Here is a 22,026-nt window from a genome sequence, read left to right as displayed (position 1 = left end):
CTGCGCTTGAGACAGGTGCATTCCACCTCCTATATCGTGGTCAGTTGTATAGGCTTGAATGGCCTTTTGCTGCTCCTCCAACCTCTGAAGCATATAGAGGGTTGAATTCCACCTCGTTACCACTTCTTGCTTCAGATGATGGCAGGGCAGGTTCAGGCGTTTTTGGTGTTGCTCCAGTCTTCTGTACGTGGTGCCTGTACGCCGAAAGTGTCCCGCAATTCTTCTGGCCACCGACAGCATCTCTTGCACGCCCCTGTCGTTTTTTAAATAATTCTGCACCACCAAATTCAAGGTATGTGCAAAACATGGGACGTGCTGGAATTTGCCCAGATTTAATGCACACACAATATTGCTGGCGTTGTCCGATGCCACAAATCCACAGGAGAGTCCAATTGGGGTAAGCCATTCTGCGATGATCTTCCTCAGTTGCCGTAAGAGGTTTTCAGCTGTGTGCGTATTCTGGAAAGCGGTGATACAAAGCGTAGCCTGCCTAGGAAAGAGTTGGCGTTTGCGAGATGCTGCTACTGGTGCCGCCGCTGCTGTTCTTGCGGCGGGAGTCAATACATCTACCCAGTGGGCTGTCACAGTCATATAGTCCTGAGTCTGCCCTGCTCCACTTGTCCACATGTCCGTGGTTAAGTGGACATTGGGTACAACTGCATTTTTTAGGACACTGGTGAGTCTTTTTCTGAGGTCTGTGTACATTTTCGGTATCGCCTGCCTAGAGAAATGGAACCTAGATGGTATTTGGTACCGGGGACACAGTACCTCAAACAAGTCTATAGTTGGCTCTGCAGTAAGGATGGATACCGGAACCACGTTTCTCACCGCCCAGGATGCCAAGGCCTCAGTTATCCGCTTTGCAGCAGGATGACTGCTGTGATATTTCATCTTCCTCGCAAAGGACTGTTGGACAGTCAATTGCTTAGTGGAAGTAGTAAAAGTGGTCTTACGACTTCCCCTCTGGGATGACCATCGACTCCCAGCAGCAACAACAGCAGCAGCGCCAGCAGCAGTAGGCGTTACACTCAAGGATGCATCGGAGGAATCCCAGGCAGGAGAGGACTCGTCAGAATTGCCAGTGACATGGCCTGCAGGACTATTGGCATTCCTGGGGAAGGAGGAAATTGACACTGAGGGAGTTGGTGGGGTGGTTTGCGTGAGCTTGGTTACAAGAGGAAGGGATTTACTGGTCAGTGGACTGCTTCCGCTGTCGCCCAAAGTTTTTGAACTCATCACTGACTTATGATGAATGCGCTGCAGGTGACGTATAAGGGAGGATGTTCCGAGGTGGTTAACGTCCTTACCCCTACTTATTACAGCTTGACAAAGGCAACACACGGCTTGACACCTGTTGTCCGCATTTCTGTTGAAATACTTCCACACCGAAGAGCTGATTTTTTTGGTATTTTCACCAGGCATGTCAATGGCCATATTCCTCCCACGGACAACAGGTGTCTCCCCGGGTGCCTGACTTAAACAAACCACCTCACCATCAGAATCCTCCTTGTCAATTTCCTCCCCAGTGCCAGCAACACCCATATCCTCCTCATCCTGGTGTACTTCAACACTGACATCTTCAATCTGACTATCAGGAACTGGACTGCGGGTGCTCCTTCCAGCACTTGCAGGGGGCGTGCAAATGGTGGAAGGCGCATGCTCTTCACGTCCAGTGTTGGGAAGGTCAAGCATCGCAACCGACACAATTGGACTCTCCTTGTGGATTTGTGATTTCGAAGAACGCACAGTTCTTTGCTGTGCTTTTGCCAGCTTAAGTCTTTTAATTTTTCTAGCGAGAGGCTGAGTGCTTCCATCCTCATGTGAAGCTGAACCACTAGCCATAAACATAGGCCAGGGCCTCAGCCGTTCCTTGCCACTCCGTGTGGTAAATGGCATATTGGCAAGTTTACGCTTCTCCTCCGATGATTTTATTTTAGCTTTTTGAGTCCTTTTTTTACTGATATTTTGTGTTTTAGATTTTACATGCTCTGTACTATAACATTGGGCATCGGCCTTGGCAGACGACGTTGATGGAATTTCATCGTCTCGGCCATGACTAGTGGCAGCAACTTCAGCACGAGGTGGAAGTGGATCTTGATCTTTCCCTATTTTTGGAACCTCAACATTTTTGTTCTCCATATTTTAATAGGCACAACTAAAAGGCACCTCAGGTAAACAATGGAGATGGATGGATACTAGTATACTTATGGATGACGAGTGACTGACGACACAGAGGTAGCTACAGCCGTGGACTACCGTACTGCGTCTGCTAGTATAGAGATGATAATGATATAAAAATATATATATATATCACTACTGCAGGCATATATAATATGACGGACCTGCTGGACACTGTTAGCAGACTCCTAAACTACTAGTATGAAGAAGATAGAAAAAAAAACCCACCACAGGTAGGTATACAATTATGGACGAGCACTGACGACACAGAGGTAGCTACAGCCGTGGACTACCGTACTGCGTCTGCTAGTATAGAGATGATAATGATATAAAAAATATATATATATCACTACTGCAGGTATATATAATATAATGACGGACCTGCTGGACACTGTCAGCAGACTCCTAAACTACTAGTATGAAGAAGATAGAAAAAAAAAACCACCACAGGTAGGTATACAATTATGGACGAGCACTGACGACACAGAGGTAGCTACAGCCGTGGACTACCGTACTGCGTCTGCTAGTATAGAGCTGATAATGATATAAAAAATATATATATCACTACTGCAGGTATATATAATATAATGACGGACCTGCTGGACACTGTCAGCAGACTCCTAAACTACTAGTATGAAGAAGATAGAAAAAAAAAAACCACCACAGGTAGGTATACAATTATGGACGAGCACTGACGACACAGAGGTAGCTACAGCCGTGGACTACCGTACTGCGTCTGCTAGTATAGAGATGATAATGATATAAAAAATATATATATATCACTACTGCAGGTATATATAATATAATGACGGACCTGCTGGACACTGTCAGCAGACTCCTAAACTACTAGTATGAAGAAGATAGAAAAATAAACCCCACCACAGGTAGGTATACAATTATGGACGAGCACTGACGACACAGAGGTAGCCACAGCCGTGGACTACCGTACTGCGTCTGCTAATATAGAGATGATAAAGATGATAGAGATGAACAAAAAAAATATAACACTACTGCAGGTAAATATTTATATAATATAATGAATGACGGACCTGCTGGACACTGTCAGCAGAATGCGTTTATAGAATAAAAAAAAAAAACACCACAGGAGTGTTTAACTTTTTCAGGCAGACAATATACTGGTGGTCACTGGTCAGTCACACTGGCAGCAAAAGTGTGCACTGTACTCCTGCTATAACTGCACCCCAGTCTCCCCCACAATTCAGCTGTGTGAGCAGTGAGCACTCAGCACAGTCAGATATACATAGATGATATTATCATGCAGCACACTGAGGCTGAGCACAGATATGGTATGTGACTGTGTATCGTTTTTTTTCAGGCAGAGAACGGATTATATTAAAAAATAAATAAAACTGGTGGTGGTCACTAGTAACTATCAGCAAAACTCTGCACTCAACTCAAGTGTCTCTATCTATTCTAACGGAGAGGACGCCAGCCACGTCCTCTCCCTATCAATCTCAATGCACGTGTGAAAATGGCGGCGACGCGCGGCTCCTTATATAGAATCCGAGTCTCGCGATAGAATACGAGCCTCGCGAGAATCCGACAGCGGGATGATGCCGTTCGGGCGCGCTCGGGTTAACCGAGCAAGGCGGGAAGATCCGAGTCTGCCTCGGACCCGTGTAAAAAGGCTGAAGTTCGGGGGGTTCGGATTCCGAGGAACCGAACCCGCTCATCTCTAATAAGGAGATGGCCATTTTCACTCTGGCATTGGAGAGTGTAAAGAGAGGACGTGTCTCCGTCCTCAATGTCCCACATCAGTTCAGTGGTAGTGTCTTCTGCTGCATCAGTCCAGTCACAGTGGTGGTGTCCTCTGCTGCCATATGTCCAGTTCTGCTGTATAAGTCCAGTCCAGTGGTGCTGTGTTGTGCTGCATCAGTCCAGTGGTGGTGTATTGTGCTGCATCAGTCCAGTCACAGTGGTAGTGTCCTCTTCTGCCATATGTCCAGTGCTGCTGTTTAAGTCCAGTCCATTGCAGTGGTGCTGTGTTGTCCTGCATAAGTACAGTAAATGGGCGGGATTCAATTATTTTCACCCCTTTCCACACACGTTCTGTTTCTGCCCTCAGGGACGTTGTATCATTATTTCAGCTCGCTACCCCCGGAGTAGAGAGGCAGCCAACCCTTTACACAACTAAACCTGATTACTATGGGTGCAATATGCGCCATAACGGAGATCATTTTAGAAAGGAAATTGAGCGTGATATGTCATTTGAATCTCACCCATAGTGTCTTGTGCTGCATCAGTCCAGTCACAGTGGTTGTATCTTCTGCTGCCAAATGTCCAGTGCTGCTGTATAAATCCAGTCCATTGCAGTGGTGCTGTGTTATCCTGCATCAGTACAGTGGTGGTATCCCTGTGCTGCTGTATACAGTATGTCCAGTGGTACTGCCCTATAAATCCAGTGATACTGTCTTGTATGTCCAGTGATACTGCCGTATATGTCCAGCGGTACTGCCATATAAATCCAGTGATACTGCCGTATAATTGGAGTGGTACAAAAATATAATTCCAGTGGTACTGGCATATAAATTCAGTTCAGTGATACTGCCGTATATGTCCAGTGATCATGCCGTATATAACTAGTGATATTGCCATATAATTCCAGTGATAATGCCGTATAATTCCAGTGATACTGCTGTATAATTCCAGTGGATATTGACGTATAATTCCAGCGGTACTGGCATATAAATCCAGTCCAGTGGTACTGCCGTATATGTCCAGCAGTGCTGCTGTATAATTCCAGTGGTACTGCTGTATAAGTCAAGTGATACTGCAGTAAAATTCCAGTGGTACTGGCATATATTTCCAGCAGTACTGGCGTATAAATCCAGTCCAGTGATACTGCCATATATGTCCAGTGGTACTGCTATATAATTCCAGTGATACTGCCGTATATGTCCAGCGGTCATGCCAAATAAATCCAGTGGTACTGGCGTATAAATCCAGTCCAGTGATACTGCCATATATGTCCAGTGGTACTGCCGTATAAATCCAGTGATACTGCCGTATATGTCTAGTGGTACTGCCGTATAAATTCAGTGGTACTGGCGTATAAATCCAGTCGAGTGATACTGCCGTATATGTCCAGTGGTACTGCAGTATAATTCCAGGGATACTGCCGTATAATTCCAGTGTTACTGGCATATAAATCCAGTGGTTCTGGCGTATAAATCCAGTCCACTGATACTGCCATATATGTCCAGTGGTACTGCCATATAATTCCAGTGATACTGCCATATATGTTCAGTGGTACTGCCGTATATGTCCAGTAGTACTGCCATATAAATACAGTCCATTGATACTGCCGTATATGTCCAGTCATACTGCAGTATATGTCCAGTGGTACTGCTGTATAAATCCAGCATAACTGCCGTATATGTCCAGTGATACAGCCGTATATGTCCAGTGAAACTGCCGTATATGTCCACTGGTACTTCTGTATAAATCCAGTGGTACTGGCGTATAAACCCAGTCCAGTGATACTGCCATATGTGTCCACTTGTACTGCCATATAAATCCAGTGATACTGCCGTATAAATCCAGTCCAGTGATACTGCCGTTTATGTCCAGTGGTACTGCCATACAAATCCAGTGGTACTGGCGTATAATCCAGTCCAGTGATACTGCCATATATATGTCCAGTGGTACTGCCATATAAATCTAGTGATACTGCCGTGTATGTCCAGTGGTACTTCCATATAAATCCAGTGGTACTGGCGTATTAGTCCAGTCCAGTGATACTGCCATATATGTCCAGTGGTACTGCTGTATAAATCCAGTGATCCTGCCATATATGTCCAGTGGTACTGCCGTATAAATCCAGTGGCACTGGTGTATAAATCCAGACCAGTGATACTGCCGTATATGCCCAGAGGTGCTGCCATATATGTCCAGTGATACTGCCATATAATTCCAGTGGTACTGGCATATAAGTCCAGTGATACTGCTGTATAAATACAGTACAGTAGTACTGCTGTATAAGACCAGTGGTACTGCCATATAAATCTAGTCCAGTGGTACTGGCGTATAAGTCCAATGCTACTGCCATGTAATTCCAGTGATATTTCCATATAATTCCAGTGGTACTGGCATATAAATCCAGTGATACTGATGTATAATTCCAGTCCAGTGGTACTGCCGTATAAGTCCAGTGGTACTGCCGTATAATTCCAGTGATACTGCCATATAATTCCAGTGATACTGCTGTATAATTCCAGTGGTACTGCCATATAAGTCCAGTCCAGTGGTGCTGCCATATACAGTAAATTCAGTGGTGCTGTCCTGTGCTGTACATTTTTTACTCCAAATAAAGCGGTTATTAATATTTAATTCAAATAATTTTCAAAGGGTTTACCCTGTGTGGTGTAGAGGTAAGCTCTCCTGTACCGCATATTGGGGGTCATTCTGACCCCTTCGCACGCAGCGGTTTTTTCGCCACGGTGCAAACTGGTGCGGACTTTGCCTGCGCAGCAGGCGCAGTGTATGTGTGCGACATTGCCAGGTGACAGGGGTCGCCGGGTTACGTCGCGGCTACCGAAGGAAGCAGTCGCAGCGGCAACTGCTAAGAAGATTGACAGGAAGGAGGCGTGGATGGGCGGATCCGGACCGTTGGAGAGCATTTTCAGGGAGTGGTGAGTAAAACGCAGCCGTGTCCAGGACAACGGACACGTTGACGTCTAAGCCGGGCCCATCATCGCTGGATCCATCGCACAGGGTAAGTATGTCCAGGGCTGGTTTATTTCTGCTTGAAATTATTTTAGCTTAGCATGGCTGCACAAGCAATCGATGCCCTGCTAATCTAAAATACACTCCCCCATAGGCGTGGTCTAATGATCGCAGCAGCTAAAAGTTGCTGGCTGCGATCAACTTGGAATGACCACCATTGTTCTATAACTTCAGAAAAATAATATAGAACAAAACATTGGAGGATAAAATAGGGAAATATTAAGAACCACTTCCTCCTAGTGCTGAAGATGCTGCCACTAGTCATGACATAGACGATGAAATGCCATCAATGTCGTCTGCCAAGGCCGATGCCCAATGTGATAGTAGAGGGCATGTAAAATCCAAAAAGCCAAAGTTCAGTAAAAAGAACCAAAAAAAGAAATTTAAATCGTCTGAGGAGAAACGTAAACTTGCCAATATGCCAATTACGACAAAGAGTGGCAAGGAACAGCTAAGGCCCTGGCCTTTGTTCATGACTAATGGTTCAGCTTCGCATGGCAATGTAAGCCCTGATCCTCCCGCATGAAAAATGATAAGAGTAAAGCTGGAAAAAGCACAGCAAAGAACTGTGCATTCTAAGATGGTATCACAAATCCCAAAGGAGAGTCCAAGTGTGTCGGAGGTTGCGATGCCTGACCTTCCCAACACTGGACGGGAAGAGGTGGCTCCTTACACCATTTGCAAGCCCTCTGCAAGTGCTGGAAGTAGCACCCACAGTCCAGTTTCTGATATTCAAAATGAATATGTACACCAGGACGAGGATATGGAAGTTGCTGGCACTGAGAAGGAAGTTGACACTGAGGATGGTGATGTTGTTTGTTTAAATGAGGCACCGGGGGAGACACCTGTTATCCGTGGGATGAATAATGTGATGTCTGGTCAAAATACCAAAAAAGCCACCTCTTCGGTGTTGAATTATTTCTCCACAAATCCAGACAACAGGTGTTGCCTTTGTCAATCTGTAATAAGTAGGGGTAAGGATGTTACCCACCTAGGAACATCCTCCCTTATATGTCACCTGCTGCACTTTCATCAGAAGTCAGTGTCAAGTTGTGAAACTTTGGGTAAGAGCATAAGCAGTCCACTGACACCTAAATCCCTTCTTCCTCTTGTACCCAAGATCCTGCAAGCCACACCACCAACTCCCTTAATGTCAACTTCCTCCTCAGTCAGGAACGTCAGTAGTCCTGCAGGCCATGTCACTGGCAAGACTGAGGAGTCCACTCCTAACCGGGATTCCTCCGGAGTATCCTTGAGTGGTACGTCTACTGCTGCTGTTGCTGCCACTGCTGTTGTTGCTGCAAGGAGTCAATCGTCATCCCAGAGGGGAAGTAGGAAGACCACTTGTACTATTTCCAGTAAGCAATTGGCTGTCCAACAGTCCTTTGTGAGGAAGATGGAATATGACAGCAGTCATCCAGTCATAAAGCGGATAACTGAGGCCTAAGTGGGACTTAGAGAATTGATAGAGGTAGTGTCCCTCTGGTACCAAATCCCATCTAGGTTCCACTTCACTAGGCAGGCAATACCGAGAATGTAAAGAGACGTCAGAAAAAGTGTCCTCAGTGTCCTAAAAAATGCAGTTGTACCCACTGTCCACTTAACCACGGACATGTGGACAAGTGGAACAGGGCAGACTAAGGACTATATGACTGTGACAGCCCACTGGGCAGATGTATTGCCTCCTGCAGCAACAAACAACAGCAGCACCAGTAGCAGCATCTCGCAAATGCCAACTCGTTCCTAAGCAGGCTACACTATGTATCACCGCTTTCCGTAAGAGGCACACCACTGGCAACATCTTACGGAAACTGAGGGACCTCATTGCACAATGCTTACCCCACTTAGACTCTCCTGGGGATTTTTGATATCGGACAATGCCACCAATATTGTGCATTACATCTGGGCAAATTCCAGCACGTCCCATGTTTTGCACATAAAATTAATTTGGTGGTGCATAATTTTTTTTTAAATTGCAGGGGCATGCAGGAGATGCTTTGAGTGTCCCGAAAAATTGTAGTCCACTTTCAACATTCAGCCACCGCGTGCCGAAGACTGGAGCACCAGCAAACACTCCTGAACCTGCCATGCCATCACCTGAAGCAACAGGTGGTAACGAGGTGGAATTCAACACTCATTATGCTTCAGAGGATGGAGGAGCAGCAAAAGGCCATTCAAGCCTATACATCCACCTACGATATAGGCAAAGGAGGGGGAATGCACCTGACTCAAGCGCAGTGTAGAATGATTTCCGTCTTGTGCAAGGTTCTCTAACCCTACGAACTAGCCACACGTGAAGTCAGTTCAGACACTGCCAGCTTGAGTCAGGTCATTCCTCCTCATCAGGCTTTTGCAGAAGCAGCTGGAGAAATTGAAGGAGGAGCTAAGACAGAGCGATTCTGCCAAGTATGTGGGACTTGTAGATGGAGCCCTTCATTCGCTTTGCCAGGATTCAAGGGTGGTCAATCTGTTGAAACCAGAGCACTACATTTTGGCCACCGTGCTCGATCCTAGATTTAAAGCCTATGTTGTAACTCTCTTTCTGGCAGACACAAGCCTGCAGAGTTTAAAAGACCTGCTGGTGAGAAAATTGTCAACTCAAGTGGAATGTGACCCATCAACAGCTCCTCCGTCATTTTCTCATGCAACTGGGGCTGCCAGGAAAAGGATAAGATTTCCTATCCCACCCTCTGGCAGTGATGCAGGGCAGTAAGGAGCGAGTGCAGACATCTGGTCCACACTGAAGGATCTGCCAATGATTACTGACATGTCTACTGTCACTGCATCTGATTCTGTCACCATTGAAAGAATGGTGGAGGATTATATGAGCGACAGCATCCAAATAGGCATGTCAGACAGTCCGTATGTATACTGGCAGGAAAAATGGCAATTTGGAGGCCCTTGCACAAACTGGCTTTATTTTATCTAAGTTGCCCCCCCCCCCTCTAGTGTGTACTCCGAAAGAGTGTTTAGTGCAGCCAGTAACCTTGTCAGCGATCGGCGTAGGTGGTTACTTCCACAAAATGTGGAGAAGATGATGTTCATCAAAATGACTTATAAACTCCTCCAGGAAGACCTTTACCAGCAATTGCCTCCAAAAAGTACACAGGGACCTGTGATGGTGGATTCCAGTGGGGACGAATTAATACTCTGTGAGGAGGAGGATGTACACACTGAAAGGGGTGAGGAATCGGAGGATGAGGTCGACATCTTGCCTCTGAAGAGCCAGTTTGTGCAAGGAGAGATTGATTGCTTCTTTTTGGTGGGGGCCCAAACAAACCAGTCATTTCAGCCACAGTCATGTGGAAGACCCTGTCGCTGAAATGGTTTGTTAAAGTGTGCATGACCTGTTTATACAACATAAGGGTGGGTTGGAGGGCCCAAGGACAATTCCATTTTCACCTCTTTTTTTTCTTTGCATCATGTGCTGTTTGGGGACTAGTTTTTTAAAGTGCCATCCTGTCTGATACTGGCCTACAACTCCAGTGATACTGCCGTATATGTCCAGGGGTACTGCCGTATAAGTGCAGTCCAGTGGTGCTGTCTCGTGCTGTATCAGTCCAGTGGTGGTGTCTTGTGTTGCCATAAGTCCAGTGGTGGTTTCCTGTGCTGTATATTATTTACTCCAAATAAAAGGGTTACAGTATATACATTACTTATATTACTATCCAAATAATTTTTACAGGGTTTGCCCTGTGTGGTGTAGGGGTACGCTCGCCTGTGCTGCATATTATTATAATAGCTCCAAATAAAAGGGTTATTATTATCCAAATAAATTTTACAGGCTTTGCCGTGTGCGTGTGTGATTTAGGGGTACGCTCTCCTGTGCCACCAATATTGTGTGTATATTACATTTGGGAAAATTCCATCACATTCCTTGTTGTTTGTGCTGCACACTTGTGTCGCTTAGCTTAGTCATACAGCTATCTCATTGCACCTCTTTTTCTTCTTTGCATGATGAGCTGTTTGGGGCCTAGTTTTTTTATGTGACATCCTGTCTGCTATTGCAGTGCCACTCCTAGATGGGCCAGGTATTTGTGCCGCACGCTTGTGTCACTTAGCTTAGTCATCCAGCTACCTAATTGCACTTCTTTTTCTTCTTTGCATCATGTGCTGTTTGGGGACTAGTTTTTAAATCTGCCATCCTGTCTGCCACTGCAGTGTTACTTCTAGATGGGCCAGGTGTTTGTGCTGCACACTTGTGTCACTTATCTTAGTATTCCAGCCACCTTGGTGCAACCTTTTGGCCTAAAAACAATATTGTGAGGTGTTCAGAATAGACTAATACCGTATGATCAAAATTAAACCCAAATTATGTGATCTTAGCTGGTTTTATGTTTTTTTCAAAAATCAACCAGATCCAAAACCAAAACACGAAAGGGTTGTTTTGGCAAAACCAATCCAGATCCAAAACATGAGCATGGATCCAGAACCAAAACAAAACACAAAACACGAAAAGTGCTCGCCGCACATCTCTAATATATGGCTTAGATGTTTAATAGATATTTACACTTGTTTAAGTCTCTCGTCAGCAGGCCATGTCTGTGTGTGTGTATGATCCCTATCCTGCATCTCCCAGCTGCCGGCGAGTGAAGGCAGTGGCGCACCCAGGGGGGGGTTTCCGAGTACCCAGAAACCCCCTCCACTAAAAAAAAAAAAAAAAAATTTTTTTTAAAGCTGCATGAGTATTATTAATGACTGTCTAGCGTCCTCTGCAGCCTGCTGTCTTCCTGGTGGCACTTGTAAGTGCAATAAAAGTTTACTTTATTTTTATTATAGTACATATATATCCATGTGCATATATATATATATACACATGTATATACATACAAACACACACACACAATATATATATATATATATACATGTGTATATATATATGTGTACTGTATGTGTGTGTACATATATATATATATGTATGCATGTTTAATATGCTATGTATATGTGTATATGTATGTGTGTGTATGTATGTATATATATATATATATATGTGTAGATATATGTATATATATATATACACACACACACACACACACACAGACACACTAGTTTTACGGACCCAGCATATACTGGGTCACCTCAGTCCCCACCCCCGTGAATGGCTCCGCCCAGTTCTGGAAACCCCCCCATGCAAATCCTGCGTTTGCCACTGAGTGAAGGTGTCCAGGGCATGCGTGTGGCAGCTACGAAAGTAGTCCAGCGGTGTGGGTCCGAAGGAGTGGAGGTTTGCCATTGATGATATTTTTAAACCATGTGAAACTAAGCCCACAGTGTAGTGCTATCTGGTACGAGCAATAGCGTTTTGGATTTAACGTCTGAGTTCTATTATGCTTTTAACTGATAAAATTGATCCTGCACTATGGCGCACCCCTTCTGTTTATTGTTTTAGATGTATATATCCAGTGGGATTCCGGGACGTTTTTGACGGTTGGGAGCAGCGGTCACATAACCAGATAAACCAAAGTTCATCTTCCCTCTCCAGATTGGAGACTTGTGGAGTGAACTCTTTTCAATTAAGATTGTTCATGTTTTATACTGTTTTAAATATTGAGCACACCTGTTCTAATTTTATTGTGTGTGTATATATATATATATATATATATATATGTATATAAAGCTACTTGAGAGACTTGCCTACACTCGCCTCACACACTTTCTTAATTTACACAGCTTACTGGACCCACTTCAGTCAGGATTTCGTGCCCATCACTCCACAGAGACAGTGCTGACTAAGGTAGTGACTGATCTGGTCACTGCTAATTCTAAAGGCGATTACTCACTACTTATCCTCCTTGATCTCTCTGCTGCTTTTGACACTGTTGACCACTCTCTTCTCATACAAAAACTACAATACCTAGGTCTTCAGGACATAGCCCTTTCTTGGTTCTCATCCTACTTATCTAATCGCTCCTTCAGTGTTCGTTTCTCTGATTCCACCTCCTCTTCGCTACCTCTCTCAGTTGGAGTACCGCAAGACTCAGTCTTAGGTCCTCTGCTTTTCTCTAGCTATACCACATCTCTTGTCAAACTAATCAGCTCTTTCAGATTCCAGTATCATCTGTATGCAGATGATACTCAAATCTACCTATCCTCCCCAGATTTGTCACCATCTATATTGGGCCATGTCACTGAATGCTTTTCTGCCATTTCATCTTGGATGAAATCTTGCTACCTCAACCTTAATATTTCCCAAACAGAATTAATTATATTTCTACCGGTGAATAGTGGATCCCAACATGTTATCTCTATCACTGTTGATAACTCAGCAATCATCCCTACCACACAAGCTCGCTGCTTAGGTGTCATTCTTGACTCTGAACTGTCCATTGTTCCCCACATTCAATCTGATTCAAAATCATGTTACATACATCTGAGAAACATATCCAAAATACGACCATACCTTACAAAAGACACTGCAAAAACTCTAATCCATGCTCTCATTATCTCCCGTATTGATTATTATAATAGTCTCCTAACTGGTCTTCCCAAACATAGGCTCTCACCACTACAATCCATTTTTAATGCAGTCCCTCCATTGGTTACCGTATTGTACCCAATTAAATATAAAATACTTTTACTTACATACAAGGCTATTAACCAAACTGCACCAACATACATCTCTTCACTCATCCCAAATTATCTATCTAACCAACCTCTTTGCTCTGCACAAGATCTGCGTCTCTCATCCACACATATTACTTGTTCCCACTCAAAATTACAGGACTTTATCCGGTCTTCAGTCACTCTGTGGAATGCCCTCCCATGCACAATAAGACTCATCTCTAGTCTCCAAACCTTTAAACGTTCCATGAAAATCACCTCTTCAGACAAGCCTATCTAATTCCAGACCCACCCACATAATCTTCAATGCTTCCCTATCTAATTACATCCTCTTTTTACAGTACACATAACCTCACATATTTTGTCTTTCTTTACTTTCACACCCTCCTGTCCCTTTGCCAATACTGCTGGGTGAACATATCATACAACCCATTAAGATCCTAGCAATCTGGTGAACCATTAGTCAATAGGTATCAACTATCCTTGTGTATCAATGCCTATTACCCTATAGATTGTAGAGATGAGCGCCTGAAATTTTTCGGGTTTTGTGTTTTGGTTTTGGGTTCGGTTCCGCGGCCGTGTTTTGGGTTCGAACGCGTTTTGGCAAAACCTCACCGAATTTTTTTTGTCGGATTCGGGTGTGTTTTGGATTCGGGTGTTTTTTTCAAAAAACACTAAAAAACAGCTTAAATCATAGAATTTGGGGGTCATTTTGATCCCAAAGTATTATTAACCTCAAAAACCATAATTTACACTCATTTTCAGTCTATTCTGAATACCTCACACCTCACAATATTATTTTTAGTCCTAAAATTTGCACCGAGGTCGCTGTGTGAGTAAGATAAGCGACCCTAGTGGCCGACACAAACACCGGGCCCATCTAGGAGTGGCACTGCAGTGTCACGCAGGATGTCCCTTCCAAAAAACCCTCCCCAAACAGCACATGACGCAAAGAAAAAAAGAGGCGCAATGAGGTAGCTGTGTGAGTAAGATTAGCGACCCTAGTGGCCGACACAAACACCGGGCCCATCTAGGAGTGGCACTGCAGTGTCACGCAGGATGGCCCTTCCAAAAAACCCTCCCCAAACAGCACATGACGCAAAGAAAAAAAGAGGCGCAATGAGGTAGCTGTGTGAGTAAGATTAGCGACCCTAGTGGCCGACACAAACACCGGGCCCATCTAGGAGTGGCACTGCAGTGTCACGCAGGATGTCCCTTCCAAAAAACCCTCCCCAAACAGCACATGACGCAAAGAAAAAAAGAGGCGCAATGAGGTAGCTGTGTGAGTAAGATTAGCGACCCTAGTGGCCGACACAAACACCGGGCCCATCTAGGAGTGGCACTGCAGTGTCACGCAGGATGTCCCTTCCAAAAAACCCTCCCCAAACAGCACATGACGCAAAGAAAAAAAGAGGCGCAATGAGGTAGCTGTGTGAGTAAGATTAGCGACCCTAGTGGCCGACACAAACACCGGGCCCATCTAGGAGTGGCACTGCAGTGTCACGCAGGATGTCCCTTCCAAAAAACCCTCCCCAAACAGCACATGATGCAAAGAAAAAAAGAGGCGCAATGAGGTAGCTGACTGTGTGAGTAAGATTAGCGACCCTAGTGGCCGACACAAACACCGGGCCCATCTAGGAGTGGCACTGCAGTGTCACGCAGGATGTCCCTTCCAAAAAAACCCTCCCCAATCAGCACATGATGCAAAGAAAAAGAAAAGAAAAAAGAGGTGCAAGATGGAATTGTCCTTGGGCCCTCCCACCCACCCTTATGTTGTATAAACAAAACAGGACATGCACACTTTAACCAACCCATCATTTCAGTGACAGGGTCTGCCACACGACTGTGACTGATATGACGGGTTGGTTTGGACCCCCCCCAAAAAAGAAGCAATTAATCTCTCCTTGCACAAACTGGCTCTACAGAGGCAAGATGTCCACCTCATCTTCACCCTCCGATATATCACCGTGTACATCCCCCTCCTCACAGATTATCAATTCGTCCCCACTGGAATCCACCATCTCAGCTCCCTGTGTACTTTGTGAAAGGCAATTGCTGCTGGTCAATGTCTCCGCGGAGGAATTGATTATAATTCATTTTAATGAACATCATCTTCTCCACATTTTCTGGATGTAACCTCGTACGCCGATTGCTGACAAGGTGAGCGGCGGCACTAAACACTCTTTCGGAGTACACACTTGTGGGAGGGCAACTTAGGTAGAATAAAGCCAGTTTGTGCAAGGGCCTCCAAATTGCCTCTTTTTACTGCCAGTATAAGTACGGACTGTGTGACGTGCCTACTTGGATGCGGTCACTCATATAATCCTCCACCATTCTATCAATGTTGAGAGAATCATATGCAGTGACAGTAGACGACATGTCCGTAATCGTTGTCAGGTCCTTCAGTCCGGACCAGATGTCAGCATCAGCAGTCGCTCCAGACTGCCCTGCATCACCGCCAGCGGGTGGGCTCGGAATTCTGAGCCTTTTCCTCGCACCCCCAGTTGCGGGAGAATGTGAAGGAGGAGATGTTGACAGGTCGCGTTCCGCTTGACTTGACAATTTTGTCACCAGCAGGTCTTTCAACCCCAGCAGACCTGTGTCTGCTGGAAAGAGAGATCCAAGGTAGGCTTTAAATCTAGGATCGAGCACGGTGGCCAAAATGTAGTGCTCTGATTTCAACAGATTGACCACCCGTGAATCCTTGTTAAGCGAATTAAGGGCTGCATCCACAAGTCCCACATGCCTAGCGGAATCGCTCCCTTTTAGCTCCTTCTTCAATGCCTCCAGCTTCTTCTGCAAAAGCCTGATGAGGGGAATGACCTGACTCAGGCTGGCAGTGTCTGAACTGACTTCACGTGTGGCAAGTTCAAAGGGCATCAGAACCTTGCACAACGTTGAAATCATTCTCCACTGCACTTGAGACAGGTGCATTCCACCTACTATATCGTGCTCAATTGTATAGGCTTGAATGGCCTTTTGCTGCTCCTCCAACCTCTGAAGCATATAGAGGGTTGAATTCCACCTCGTTACCACTTCTTGCTTCAGATGATGGCAGGGCAGGTTCAGTAGTTTTTGGTGGTGCTCCAGTCTTCTGTACGTGGTGCCTGTACGCCGAAAGTGTCCCGCAATTTTTCAGGCCACCGACAGCATCTCTTGCACGCCCCTGTCGTTTTTTAAAAAATTCTGCACCACCAAATTCAAGGTATGTGCAAAACATGGGACGTGCTGGAATTTGCCCATATTTAATGCACACACAATATTGCTGGCGTTGTCCGATGCCACAAATCCACAGGAGAGTCCAATTGGGGTAAGCCATTCCGCGATGATCTTCCTCAGTTGCCGTAAGAGGTTTTCAGCTGTGTGCGTATTCTGGAAAGCGGTGATACAAAGCGTAGCCTGCCTAGGAAAGAGTTGGCGTTTGCGAGATGCTGCTACTGGTGCCGCCGCTGCTGTTCTTGCGGCGGGAGTCCATACATCTACCCAGTGGGCTGTCACAGTCATATAGTCCTGACCCTGCCCTGCTCCACTTGTCCACATGTCCGTGGTTAAGTGGACATTGGGTACAACTGCATTTTTTAGGAGACTGGTGAGTCTTTTTCTGACGTCCGTGTACATTCTCGGTATCGCCTGCCTAGAGAAGTGGAACCTAGATGGTATTTGGTAACGGGGGCACACTGCCTCAATAAATTGTCTAGTTCCCTGTGAACTAACGGCGGATACCGGACGCACGTCTAACACCAACATAGTTGTCAAGGACTCAGTTATCCGCTTTGCAGTAGGATGACTGCTGTGATATTTCATCTTCCTCGCAAAGGACTGTTGAACAGTCAATTGCTTACTGGAAGTAGTACAAGTGGGCTTACGACTTCCCCTCTGGGATGACCATCGACTCCCAGCGGCAACAACAGCAGCGCCAGCAGCAGTAGGCGTTACACGCAAGGATGCATCGGAGGAATCCCAGGCAGGAGAGGACTCGTCAGACTTGCCAGTGACATGGCCTGCAGGACTATTGGCATTCCTGGGGAAGGAGGAAATTGACACTGAGGGAGTTGGTGGGGTGGTTTGCGTGAGCTTGGTTACAAGAGGAAGGGATTTACTGGTCAGTGGACTGCTTCCGCTGTCACCCAAAGTTTTTGAACTTGTCACTGACTTATTATGAATGCGCTGCAGGTGACGTATAAGGGAGGATGTTCCGAGGTGGTTAACGTCCTTACCCCTACTTATTACAGCTTGACAAAGGGAACACACGGCTTGACACCTGTTGTCCGCATTTCTGGTGAAATACCTCCACACCGAAGAGCTGATTTTTTTGGTATTTTCACCTGGCATGTCAACGGCCATATTCCTCCCACGGACAACAGGTGTCTCCCGGGTGCCTGACTTAAACAAACCACCTCACCATCAGAATCCTCCTGGTCAATTTCCTCCCCAGCGCCAGCAACACCCATATCCTCCTCATCCTGGTGTACTTCAACACTGACATCTTCAATCTGACTATCAGGAACTGGACTGCGGGTGCTCCTTCCAGCACTTGCAGGGGGCGTGCAAATGGTGGAAGGCGCATGCTCTTCACGTCCAGTGTTGGGAAGGTCAGGCATCGCAACCGACACAATTGGACTCTCCTTGTGGATTTGGGATTTCAAAGAACGCACAGTTCTTTGCGGTGCTTTTGCCAGCTTGAGTCTTTTCAGTTTTCTAGCGAGAGGCTGAGTGCTTCCATCCTCATGTGAAGCTGAACCACTAGCCATGAACATAGGCCAGGGCCTCAGCCGTTCCTTGCCACTCCGTGTGGTAAATGGCATATTGGCAAGTTTACGCTTCTCCTCCGACAATTTTATTTTAGGTTTTGGAGTCCTTTTTTTACTGATATTTGGTGTTTTGGTTTTGACATGCTCTGTACTATGCCATTGGGCATCGGCCTTGGCAGACGACGTTGCTGGCATTTCATCGTCTCGGCCATGACTAGTGGCAGCAGCTTCAGCACGAGGTGGAAGTGGATCTTGATCTTTCCCTAATTTTGGAACCTCAACATTTTTGTTCTCCATATTTTAATAGGCACAACTAAAAGGCACCTCAGGTAAACAATGGAGATGGATGGATTGGATACTAGTATACAATTATGGACGGGCTGCCGAGTGCCGACACTGAGGTAGCCACAGCCGTGAACTACCGCACTGTACTGTGTCTGCTGCTAATATATAGACTGGTTGATAAAGAGATAGTATACTCGTAACTAGTATGTATGTATAAAGAAAAAAAAAAAACCACGGTTAGGTGGTATATACAATTATGGACGGGCTGCCGAGTGCCGACACAGAGGTAGCCACAGCCGTGAACTACCGCACTGTACTGTGTCTGCTGCTAATATATAGACTGGTTGATAAAGAGATAGTATACTCGTAACTAGTATGTATGTATAAAGAAAGAAAAAAAAACCACGGTTAGGTGGTATATACAATTATGGACGGGCTGCCGAGTGCCGACACAGAGGTAGCCACAGCCGTGAACTACCGCACTGTACTGTGTCTGCTGCTAATATATAGACTGGTTGATAAAGAGATAGTATACTCGTAACTAGTATGTATGTATAAAGAAAGAAAAAAACACCACGGTTAGGTGGTATATACAATTATGGACGGGCTGCCGAGTGCCGACACAGAGGTAGCCACAGCCGTGAACTACCGCACTGTACTGTGTCTGCTGCTAATATATAGACTGGTTGATAAAGAGATAGTATACTCGTAACTAGTATGTATGTATAAAGAAAGAAAAAAAAACCACGGTTAGGTGGTATATACAATTATGGACGGGCTGCCGAGTGCCGACACAGAGGTAGCCACAGCCGTGAACTACCGCACTGTACTGTGTCTGCTGCTAATATATAGACTGGTTGATAAAGAGATAGTATACTCGTAACTAGTATGTATGTATAAAGAAAGAAAAAAAAACCACGGTTAGGTGGTATATACAATTATGGACGGGCTGCCGAGTGCCGACACAGAGGTAGCCACAGCCGTGAACTACCGCACTGTACTGTGTCTGCTGCTAATATATAGACTGGTTGATAAAGAGATAGTATACTCGTAACTAGTATGTATGTATAAAGAAAGAAAAAAAAACCACGGTTAGGTGGTATATACAATTATGGACGGGCTGCCGAGTGCCGACACAGAGGTAGCCACAGCCGTGAACTACCGCACTGTACTGTGTCTGCTGCTAATATATAGACTGGTTGATAAAGAGATAGTATACTCGTAACTAGTATGTATGTATAAAGAAAGAAAAAAAAACCACGGTTAGGTGGTATATACAATTATGGACGGGCTGCCGAGTGCCGACACAGAGGTAGCCACAGCCGTGAACTACCGCACTGTACTGTGTCTGCTGCTAATATATAGACTGGTTGATAAAGAGATAGTATACTCGTAACTAGTATGTATGTATAAAGAAAGAAAAAAAAACCACGGTTAGGTGGTATATACAATTATGGACGGGCTGCCGAGTGCCGACACAGAGGTAGCCACAGCCGTGAACTACCGCACTGTACTGTGTCTGCTGCTAATATATAGACTGGTTGATAAAGAGATAGTATACTCGTAACTAGTATGTATGTATAAAGAAAGAAAAAAAAACCACGGTTAGGTGGTATATACAATTATGGACGGGCTGCCGAGTGCCGACACAGAGGTAGCCACAGCCGTGAACTACCGCACTGTACTGTGTCTGCTGCTAATATATAGACTGGTTGATAAAGAGATAGTATACTCGTAACTAGTATGTATGTATAAAGAAAGAAAAAAAAACCACGGTTAGGTGGTATATACAATTATGGACGGGCTGCCGAGTGCCGACACAGAGGTAGCCACAGCCGTGAACTACCGCACTGTACTGTGTCTGCTGCTAATATATAGACTGGTTGATAAAGAGATAGTATACTCGTAACTAGTATGTATGTATAAAGAAAGAAAAAAAAACCACGGTTAGGTGGTATATACAATTATGGACGGGCTGCCGAGTGCCGACACAGAGGTAGCCACAGCCGTTAACTACCGCACTGTACTGTGTCTGCTGCTAATATATAGACTGGTTGATAAAGAGATAGTATACTCGTAACTAGTATGTATGTATAAAGAAAGAAAAAAAAACCACGGTTAGGTGGTATATACAATTATGGACGGGCTGCCGAGTGCCGACACAGAGGTAGCCACAGCCGTGAACTACCGCACTGTACTGTGTCTGCTGCTAATATATAGACTGGTTGATAAAGAGATAGTATACTCGTAACTAGTATGTATGTATAAAGAAAGAAAAAAAAACCACGGTTAGGTGGTATATACAATTATGGACGGGCTGCCGAGTGCCGACACAGAGGTAGCCACAGCCGTGAACTACCGCACTGTACTGTGTCTGCTGCTAATATATAGACTGGTTGATAAAGAGATAGTATACTCGTAACTAGTATGTATGTATAAAGAAAGAAAAAAAAACCACGGTTAGGTGGTATATACAATTATGGACGGGCTGCCGAGTGCCGACACAGAGGTAGCCACAGCCGTGAACTACCGCACTGTACTGTGTCTGCTGCTAATATATAGACTGGTTGATAAAGAGATAGTATACTCGTAACTAGTATGTATGTATAAAGAAAGAAAAAAAAACCACGGTTAGGTGGTATATACAATTATGGACGGGCTGCCGAGTGCCGACACAGAGGTAGCCACAGCCGTGAACTACCGCACTGTACTGTGTCTGCTGCTAATATATAGACTGGTTGATAAAGAGATAGTATACTCGTAACTAGTATGTATGTATAAAGAAAGAGAAAAAAACCACGGTTAGGTGGTATATACAATTATGGACGGGCTGCCGAGTGCCGACACAGAGGTAGCCACAGCCGTGAAGTACCGCACTGTACTGTGTCTGCTGCTAATATATAGACTGGTTGATAAAGAGATAGTATACTCGTAACTAGTATGTATGTATAAAGAAAGAAAAAAAAACCACGGTTAGGTGGTATATACAATTATGGACGGGCTGCCGAGTGCCGACACAGAGGTAGCCACAGCCGTGAACTACCGCACTGTACTGTGTCTGCTGCTAATATAGACTGGTTGATAAAGAGATAGTATACTACTAATATTATATACTGGTGGTCAGGTCACTGGTCACTAGTCACACTGGCAGTGGCACTCCTGCAGCAAAAGTGTGCACTGTTTAATTTTAATATAATATTATGTACTCCTGGCTCCTGCTATAACCTATAACTGGCACTGCAGTAGTGCTCCCCAGTCTCCCCCACAATTATAAGCTGTGTGAGCTGAGCAGTCAGACAGATATATAATATATAGATGATGCAGCACACTGGCCTGAGCCTGAGCAGTGCACACAGATATGGTATGTGACTGACTGAGTCACTGTGTGTATCGCTTTTTTCAGGCAGAGAACGGATATATTAAATAAACTGCACTGTGTGTCTGGTGGTCACTCACTATATAATATATTATGTACTCCTGGCTCCTGCTATAACCTATAACTGGC

Source organism: Pseudophryne corroboree, chromosome 4 (genome assembly GCF_028390025.1).
Source record: "Pseudophryne corroboree isolate aPseCor3 chromosome 4, aPseCor3.hap2, whole genome shotgun sequence".
Classification (NCBI taxonomy): domain Eukaryota; kingdom Metazoa; phylum Chordata; class Amphibia; order Anura; family Myobatrachidae; genus Pseudophryne; species Pseudophryne corroboree.
This window is presented reverse-complemented; position numbering follows the sequence as displayed.